Source organism: Tasmannia lanceolata, unplaced genomic scaffold, assembly GCF_043159265.1.
Source record: "Tasmannia lanceolata isolate RefF3 unplaced genomic scaffold, GAP_Taslan_0.1 ptg000964l, whole genome shotgun sequence".
NCBI lineage: Eukaryota > Viridiplantae > Streptophyta > Magnoliopsida > Canellales > Winteraceae > Tasmannia > Tasmannia lanceolata.
In genome coordinates, this window is record NW_027519627.1 from 1 (window position 1) to 7,500 (window position 7,500).

Sequence of the window (7,500 nt, forward strand, 5' to 3'; positions counted from 1 at the left end):
ACATCTAAAACTCAGTTCCCTAGAAGGGACTCTAATAAACTTGAATACTCAGCTGAGTAAACCACTACTGCATAAGCATTTCAGTATTTAAATGAATGAAATTTTTTTGTTATTTTCTCTTTTCATCATTTAGGGATCATTTCTATTTACATGCTCTCATGATGAATCATTCATCATTGGTCAGGTCATTGATACGGATAATATCCAAATACCAAATCCGTTCGCTATGTGACCTATGAGAAGTGGAATAGGTTCTTGGGAAGATCAAAGAAAGAACTTGTTCTTCTTCCGTAAGGAATTCTTGGAAGAATTCCGAACCTAATCTTTTCAAAAAAACGCGTACCTTACTTTTATGTTTACGAGCCAAAGTTCTAGCACACGAAAGTCGAAGTATATACTTTATTCGATACAAAGTCTGTTTTTTTAAGGATCCACTGTGATAATGAAAAAGATTTCTACATATACGCCCAAATCGGTCAATAATATCAGAATCAGATGAATCGGCCCCAGGCCGGCTTACTAATGGGATGCCCTGATACGTTACAAAATTTCGCTTTAGCCAATGATCTAATTAGAGGAATTATTGGGACTCTAGTCTCGAATTTCTTAATAGTAGTATCTATTAGAAATAAATTCTCTAGCATTTGACTCCTTACTACCGAAGGGTTTAGTTGTACACGCGAAAGATAGCCCAGAAAGTAGAAAGAATAATTGTATAATTGATTTATATGGATACTCTCAGGTTGAGACCACAAGTAAAAATGACATTGCCATAAATTGACAAGGTGATATTTCCATTTCTTCATCAGAAAATGAGTCCCTTTTGAAGCCAGAATCGCTTTTCCTTGATATCTGACATAATGCATGAAAGGATCCTTGAACAACCATAGGGTCTTCTGAAAATCATTACGAAGCACTACTAAAAGATGTTCTATTTTTCCATAAAAATGTGTTCGCTCAAGAAGGGTTCCCGAAGATGTTGATCGTAAATGAGAGGATTGTTTACGGAGAAAAACGAATATGGATTCGCATTCATATACATGAGAATTATATAGGAACAAGAAGAATCTTTGATTCCTTTTTGAAAAAAGGGAAATGGATTTCTTTGGAGTAATGAGACTATTCGAATTACGAGACTCGTAGAGAAAAAATCTCAACAAATGCAAAGAGGGAGCATCTTGTATCCAGCAGCGAAGGGTTTGAACCAAGATTTCCAGATGGATGGGGTGGGGTATTAGTATATCTGACACATGATTTAAATGTGAAAATTTGTCCTCTAAAAAGAGAAATATTGAATGAATAGATCGTATATGAGATTTTGCTATTTCTTTTTCTTCTAGGGAAGATACTAATCGTAGTGAGAATGGAATTTCCACAATGACTGCAAAAACCTCTGACATCATTTGAGAATCAAAATATTTGTTGTTCCCAACAAATAGATTTTGTTTAGAATCTTTAACCGAAAGAATCAAATGATTCTGTTGATGCATTCGAGTAATTAAACGTTTCACAATTAGTGAACTGAATTTATTGTCATAACCGAAAATTTCCATGGGTTTGTAAAGAATCGATCCATTTAAACCATGATCATGAGCAAGTGCATAGATATACTCCTGAAAGAGAAGCGGATATAGGAAGCATTGTTGTCGAGATCCGTCTATTTCTAAATATCCTTGTAATTCCTCCATTTGAAATGATACTTGAATCAAAAGCATAGAGATTTCTTGGGTTATCAAATAATACATAGTGCGATACGGTCAAAACAAGGTATCAAGGTATATAGTAATAAAAGAATCGATTAAGAAAAGAATGGATACCCCGGAGACAAGGAAGCCAATCAACAGATCCTCCATTTTTCCATCTAATTTTTTGTTTCGTTATAGTTACAAGAGATGACTGGAAATCCTTTATTTTTGCAAGCCGATCGCTCTTTTGACTTTGGAAAAATTCTCTTTATCAGTATACCGTTCTTCTACACATTCGTTTCCACTCCATAATCGAGAAAGAAAAGAATATTTAATAGTTAGGATTCATTAAAAAAAGGAATCGATAATCTACTCACAGGAGAACCCTTTCCCCCATCAGGCACTAATCTATTTTTAACATCTAATTAGATCGGGTAATCATTCGAATTAAGAACAAAAGCTCGTTACTTTTGGTTTCCCTATAATTGGAGCGATAGAGCCCTATCCATTTATTCACTCGATCCAATGGTGAATTGGTTTGGTCCCGTTCCAAGAATCAAAACAAGATTTTGTACCGATTCGGTAAGGATAAAGTATTATCAACAAAATTCTCCATTGATACGACATGCTATTTTTTCCATTCATTCCCTTTCAGGATCAGTCGTGGTCTTACAAACTATACCAATGGTATGGACGAATCCCTTGCTTCATCCAAATGTGTAAAAGATCATAGCCGCACTTAAAAGCCGAGTACTCTACCGTTGAGTTAGCAACCCGGAAAAATATGGTGTGTAGATACGATCGGAATAAAAATAAAACTCAAACCAAGAGATTGGGATTGGATTGCTCGACCCCGTCAAAACATTGAACTAGTAACAAACAAATCTAAAAGAAAATTTGATGATCAATTATGAACATCAAAATGAACAGATTAGATGAAAATACAACGAATTCCCGGATCAATATAGATGGATGCCAAAATTTATGGATCATCCATATTTTTATCAATATTTTTTTTTTTCATTTTTCATTAAGAAGATACTTCTTGTGTCGCAGCGAATCTGGCGAACTCACCATTTGAGTGAAATTGAAATAAAGTAAAGAAATAAAGAAACAAACTTATGAGGCTGGGATAAATGGATCTATTTATCCACGATCAAATTATATTTGATCGATACAACATTGTCAATATGAATTGAATGTTGGTTGAGAAAACAAATTCAATTAAAGAAAATAAGTACTTGTGTTGGATTGACACTACACAGATCAGAAATGAAGTGTGGATGGGGGAATAAATAAGAAAAAAAAAAAAGTAGGAAAAAAATCTCTAGTTTATTCAATAGAGGTACAATAAACAAGATTGACCCCTTGTTTGTTGGTGGAGTCCCAACGAAAACAATCCGATTGATGGTAATCCCATACCATCATTTTCTAGATCCGATTATTTCATCTATTCACTCGAGATTTTTTTTTCTATCTGTCTCATATCAATAAAAAAAGATTTTTTTTCGTTATCGTTATCTGATATGGGATTATAGAGGAGCAATAGTGAATAGGTATGAATAGAGTAAGAAAAATCGGAGTGGTGGAGAAAGAATTACACAAAGCTCGATAAGATACTGGGCACCCCCCTTTTTTGTTTATTTCATTTATTTCATTTCGTTTGATTAATTCGAAGTTCCTTAAAGACCTCTGCCTTCTTTGAAATATCATGAACAGTTCCTGTAGGTTGAGCGCCTTTTTCAAGGAAATATAGAATAGCAGGAACGTTTGAATAAGTTTGATTCTTTATCGGATCGTAAAAACCCACTTTACGAAGATCTCTTCCTTCTCTTTGGGATCGAACATCAATCGCAATGATTCGATAGATGACTCATTGGGATAGATATAGATGAACAATGCCCCCCCTAGAAACGTATAGGAGGTTTTCTCCTCATACGGCTCGAGAAAGAATGATTCGAGTTTGAATTTATGCTATGCATATCATATAGTGACAAATGTATCCATAAAATCATCAATTAGACTATAAGTTGAGTCGTTTTTTTTTGTTCTTCCTTCCTTTCCTTTCCTGAAAAAAAAAAAGAAATATCATTCGTACTCATAACTCAAGTTGGGCAATTCTCAAAGAGCTTAAAGGGAAATCCTTGGACATTTGTTGAGCCGTCTCTAACCTCTTTTATTTGTCCCGCCTAGAATCTCTTTTTCTTCCTCATTCTGATCTAGTTCCAGTTGTTGAGACAATTGAAAATGGTGTTTCCTTGTTCCGGTATCCTTTATCTTTGCTTTGAATCATTGGGTTTAGACATTACTTCGGTGATCCTTAATCGTTTCAAAATGGTCGCAACATACCTTTTGTTATTTCTTTCTATTGAAAGAATCATACGAACGATTGATTCCCCTGTAATACACTTTTGATCAAAATAGTTTTACCAATTCCGGCAAATTTTACTTTGTTTTTTTTTATTCGAAACTTGTTGGAATTTGAACCTTTGGATTTCTATATCGAAGATATACTTACGAAGTTGTTCCAACTTATTGATTGGCACTAACCCTAGATCCTTCCCCTTGATAAATGAATCAATACTTTATACTCGAGCTACATCATGTACTATTTACAACCCCCAATTTTGGGGGGTCCTAGTAGAACAGAACAAACTATGTCGAGCCAAGAGCATCTTCATTGATATATAAAATGGTGGATGCAAGAATCCACAGCCGATCATGTCTTTCAAGTCGCACGTTGCTTTCTACCACATCGTTTCAAACGAAGTTTTACCATAACATTCCTCTAATTTTGAACCGGTATGGAATTGATTCAATATGGAATCCGGAATAGTCATTGGCTCAATCGGTACGCTCAATCGGTACACAGCAGTCCATACTTTTATATTTATATATATATAAATTATATATATAAATAGATATTTATATCTATATTTTGATTTTGATATATATTTTGATATCTATATTATAGATATTTTGATATATATATGGATGGATAGGTATTCATCTAGAGAAGGCCCCACAAGCAAAGACAAAGATTCAATCTTACCCCATATTCGACCGTATGAATGAAACACATTTCTAAAAAAGACGAATAAACGAATTACTTAACACTTCTTTACATCTACATCTTCAACAGATTGTTCGGGACAATCAATCATGAAGGATCCAACTCTTTCTCGAACAACTAAATTAAAGAAAGGTCTTTAATTAGATTCTCAATACTCAATACCGGAACAAAATAAGTCATTAGCCAAATAAGCTATTCCAATGACTCGGAAAAGTCGCAAATGAATCGATTATAGACTAGGTTCATCAATCTCGCGCTTCTTCAAGTATCTAAGGATTGATAAAGGAATCATGAAAAAAGGTTTCAAGAATTTCCTACTTCGACATCATAATTTCCTACTTCGACATCATTATCATTAATGGAAATAAGTTTTCCTGTAATGACTAAATTTGATCATCATAAGACATAAGAGAAATCCATGTTCCTTTTCCAATTGAATCATTAATGATTTAAAGCAGGTAGATGGATCGAGAAACAAATTCAATTTATTTGTTTTCATGGGGATGGGATGGATGGAAAAAAGCTCTCATGTAAGATAAGATTAAGGTTGTTATTCTTCCATCTGATTGATAAAACCAGAACCGTAGGAGTATGATCTTTCCGTATCCATCAGATACACAGAACAATTGTCAACGGGAGTAATCATAGATATTTAAGGTAAGGTATCAAAGATCTTTTTCACCGCAGCCGAAATACCGGTATCACTGAAATAGAACAAACAATAACAATACATGTAGGCATGGTTCATTTTATACAGATTTTGCTTTACTTTAGGTTTAGTAACCCTTCCATAAATTCTATCAAGTCAAAAGTAAAGTGAATGGAATATATGAATCTTCCTCCCAATCACTACATTGACTTCCAATTATTTATTGTAGCCAGATGCAAAAAAAAAAAAAGCAATTAGGCTCAAAGAAAAAAAATCTGTTCCATATTGCACTTTATTGTTTATTAATGAGATCCGGACGACACAGATATTGAAAAATTGATACCTTCCATTGCCGATTAACTCGAATTCTATGGGGATCATGAATCATACCCCAAGACAATCAAATAATAAAAGATCCTCTTGCGGTATGTTATATTATCTTGTATAGGTACAAAGCAAAATGGGTCCAGATCAATTCGTTGTTCTTAATTTTGATTTTACCCCACCCACACCCAGTCTTAAGAACTTTAATCCCAGTGATGTAATTAGTCCCAAGAACTCCCTCCTGTTTAGGATTCAGGATCCACATAGAATTAGTCATTTTGACTAACATGTTTAGTTTCGAAAAAAAAATAGAGATCTTATCTTTCGCATTTCAACTTAGAATGCATCATGTGAGAATCAAAATATAATAGATGGGCATAAAGTTTCTATAAGTGACTAACTTACCCCAATATGAATATGAGTAGAGCGGGACGGGCATACACTGAACGGCCCATCCCATTTTTTTTTTAATTCAACTTTGATCTATGTTCCCATCCTACCTAATATCAAAAAGGTAAAAGATGTTTATTTCCATCCGCAATTTATACTCGATTCTTTTTCTTACAATTGGAAATCGAAAGGAATCTATGATTCATAGAAGAATCATTAGAACTCAGAAAGAAAAATTGGATCATATTGTATCCAACCTTATACCTTATACTCTTAAACAGAAGATTGTTAAAGAGAACAATCTTTGTTTTGATAGAAGCGGTCTGGGACGGAAGGATTCGAACCTCCGAGTAACGGGACCAAAACCCGCTGCCTTACCACTTGGCCACGCCCCATTTAGATTTCAATTCGACACTAATAAACACTAATATTGTTATTGGTTATTCGTCAATTCCAGCCCAAATATCTATGGAATAGGTTGTTGCTAGGATTCTATACGTGTAAATGTAGAATGAAAATGAATTCATTGATCATTCCATATAAGTCAATTAAGATATTGTATGAAAGTATGATTCCTTCTATTCTCATTTGAGAATTGAAGGATTTTTGATTGGGGGAAGTTCAAAGAAAAAGAAAGAAGGATTTTTTGTCTTCTCTTCTTTCTTAATTTTTCCCTTATATCAATAACTCAATAAAAATGAAATTATCTCCAAGAACGAAATATTTCTTATGCTTAATATCTTTAGTTTGATCTGTATCTGTCTTAATTCTGCCCTTCATTCGAGTAGCTTTTTCTTCGCCAAATTGCCCGAAGCTTATGCTTTTTTCAATCCAATCGTAGATTTTATGCCAGTCATACCTGTGCTCTTTTTTCTCTTAGCCCTTGTTTGGCAAGCTGCTGTAAGTTTTCGATGAGATCTTTAATACTGTCCTAGAAACATTCATATTCATGATTTATTCGATAAAATAAATTCAACTCTAACATAACAATTGATAAGATCAGATAAGTCTTACATTATGAACCCTCGATTCAAAGATTGAAATTCTTTTGCTTTTTGATAGCCGCGATGAATCTGGATCACCTAATTTCCGCATTATGCCCTTCCAGTTCCAGGGGTCAAAGACCCCATTATGGTACCCCATAATACCTAATTGGGGTATGACAAGATAATTTTGGTAACAAAGGAATTCCTGCAAATTCCTTTCTTTTCTAGAAACCACTTTTTCATTTCTTTTCTTGGTGTCAAGGATATGTGGTACAAAAATAGAGAATCTATTCCCTTATTTCCTTTGCAAAAAACAAAAAAAAAATGATCTTGGAGATTGTGCAATGCTTACTCTCAAACTCTTCGTTTACACAGTAGTGATATTCTTTGTTT